We start from the raw sequence: 3,153 nt of genomic DNA, 5'->3' as shown, positions 1-3,153 counted from the left end.
GTCACAGATGCTAAAAGAGTAAGTTTAATCTTTTACAGTTATTAGAAATCTTTCAAGGAGCACTTGTTAGGAGCTAATTGAGGTGTAACCAAGGAGCAGCACTCAAAACCTCTTCAGAAAAGTGAAATTTGCAAATACTTGCTCAAAACTTGAATCCGTTTAAAAAATGTGGAGCCTGATCTGACTTGCACAGGCTTCCCTGAGACGAGGAATCGTCTGCTGTGCATGCTGGTGTCCCCATCCTTAGGCCTGTGTGTGTAGTGGGTCCTTTAGTAGGAGAGCACCTCTAATAAAGGCAACATAAATTTTGGAACTGAAGAAAAAACTTCTGAAGAATTAGGAAAAATTTCTGGAAATCTTGATTTCCAAAAAGCAAGGTGGTAATTATTCAATATCTGTACCTGAAATTTAAGGTGAAGAAAATACAAATGTATGATCACTATTATATTAGATTGGTTTCAAAACTAAGATATTTTTAGAAAATTACTTTTTACATTACAGTGTAATTAACTCATTAGGGCTTGATATGGGTAATTCCATGATGCTTAATAGTGGGTTGGCTAGGGAATCTTCCTCATGCCAATAGATCTCCCAGAACCTTAAAGGATTTGCGGGTCTCAGGGGCTAAGCATGGACTGCCCCATGGAAGAATTGAGAGTTTCAGTATTATTACTCCTCCTACCCTCTGTTAATTATATCTTTGGGATATTTAACAAAGCTTCAGTAAACCTGTCCACTTGAACTGAAAGAACTCACATGACTTTGAAATGTCCTGACCAGACAGCTAGTGAGTTGTACAGCTTGAATATATGGTGGCTGCAAACCAGAACTGGTTGACTTTAGTGGGAATAGCCATACTAAAGGTGGAGCCGTGGGAGCCACCAGTCAGTGGACACCTTTTCAGAAACCAGTGCTTGATTCATTACCCATGCAGCATCTTCTTGCTTTGGAAATTTGAAAATGGCAGATTTCTGTGTCCTAATAGTGGCAAATGCAGCTGTTTTTGTTGTTTATTTTAGCAGACTAATGACTTCTGCAAAAAAAAAAAAAAGATGAACTAGGATTAAAAGAAATCAGATGTGTGTATTTGGTATGCAATATTTTTGTATTACAAATAGCTACATTCTAACCCACATTAACCCCATGATATGTGAATTTTGCCAACTCCTGCTGTGTCTTTTAAATCAAATCCAGTAAATCACTATGAATGTTCTAATTTCTAAACAAACTAGTCTTCCAGTAGAGGTACTTTAACACTGTACTGCAAATTAGACAACCTAAGATAAATGGACCATCTTTGTTAATTATGTAGTTTAATTGATCAAAACTACCAGATAGGATTTTATTTATAGCGGTTTTGCTTAGTATCAAATTCTATACTATTAAATAGCTTGTGAGTCGTATATTTGGGGTCATTAAGATATATGCTGTTATTTAGCTTCTGTTAACCTTATTAAGTACCTTCTTTTGGTCTAGCTCATGTCACAATATGAAATTGCTTTTAATTGAGATGACCAACTTCCATTAGATTGTTCAACCCCCATTGTGTAGACGGACACAAAGCACTTTTCATTTTTGCTCTATCGATCGAGCAGCAATTTACTTGAACTATATTCAGAACCTGGTGGAGAAAGATGGGGAAGATTTCTTTAAATGTTCTTTCTGCTGGTGGTTTTTCTCTCTGGCATACCCCACTGTTTGCTTGTAGCTAATTTTGCACGCCAGTAGGTAGCAGTGGTGAGCAGAGGCACAGACAGAAAGCTGCCAGTCAGCGATTATAAATTATTATTCATTTCTGTTATAGGTGGGGTGTGCAGTCAGTTACAGTAATAATTACCAGGACTGGAGGGTTTCCTAGGCAACCAATTTCCCCCCTCATTCATGCTGTTGCTGAGAGAGTGCCTGTAAAGCATGACATTGCTGTATTCTGAGGTTTGTTGCCCCCCTGCTGCTCCAGGTTTGAGGTTAGTTACAGCATCATAAGATGCTCTCAAGCATAGAGAGCTCAGGCTGGGCTTAAAAAGCGTACCGGTGAGAGGGCCTCTCCTCCACTGCTTCACTTTTAAGGACCAGGGTTCTAAAAAATGCAAATTCTACGTCCTGCTTGGTAACATTGGTAAGATCTCTTTAAGTTGCAGCACATATTATTTTTGATTCTCTTGGAAACGGTGGATCATTTCATTTTTAAAGTTTTATTATTTAATGAAAATGTGCAGAGACAGGCCTGTAACGAGACCTCTCCTTCGGATGTGAGTCAAATAAATCAATGGGGAACTGTCATTGCTAATCATGGATGTGTTTGTTGTTTATTCAGTTTTATGAAAATGGTTCATAAAGAGGAAGGTAACTCTTCCTGCAGGAGCAGGATTAGTCCTTTATGTGGTAGGAAAATAATAGAAACCACATCTGTTATCAGGGATCTATACATGAATCATATTATCCTACATTTTGGGGGCTCTCTAATCTTTCATTTTAATGAACTTACATCAAGTGCTTTGCAGCGATAAAAAGTAGTATTTGTTTGTGTCTGCTGTGAAAAAAGATAGGGGATTCATGTTTCAGTCTTACATGGAGATGTGAAGTGTTTATCCATTTACGAGGCAGAAGTCACAAACCCAGACATGATACATCCAGGGTGCCTTCCCTGCTAGATGATGACAGAAATGTTCAGTCCCACACACTGGACCTGTACATTTATCACCATGAGTTCTCGGCAAGACGAAAGCTGTCTTCCAGTCGGCGTTCATGGTGGGGACACCACGAGTGCTGGTGATGACCGATGACTTCCTTGTATGTGAACCATGACTCGACTCTGGAGCCTCTTGCCGTTCACAGGAGTTCCTGCTCCTGGGAAGGAGATTGTTGAGGGACCATGCTCTCACCCCATCACAGCCTTCTCCTGCAGTCTGTCATCAGATAGCTCTTGGGATAACTGGTACACCCCTGCCTTTGCTTCCCCTAAGAGGCCCACCCCTTGCCCTGCCCTGGGTCCTGCTGAGCAGGGAGGTGGGGAGCCACCACCAGAGGCAGTGAGGATACCTGCACACCAGCTCCGTCCTGCAGGAGGCCAGAGCTTACAGCTCTCAGCCCTTTGCGTTCTCCGGATACCTGGGGGAAGGGTGCCTTCTGCCATTGACCCAACTCCATCCTGCT

Source organism: Marmota flaviventris, chromosome 18 (assembly GCF_047511675.1).
Source record: "Marmota flaviventris isolate mMarFla1 chromosome 18, mMarFla1.hap1, whole genome shotgun sequence".
In the NCBI taxonomy this organism is placed as follows: domain Eukaryota; kingdom Metazoa; phylum Chordata; class Mammalia; order Rodentia; family Sciuridae; genus Marmota; species Marmota flaviventris.
The sequence above is the reverse complement of the archived record's forward strand: the minus strand, read 5'-3'. Positions refer to the sequence as shown.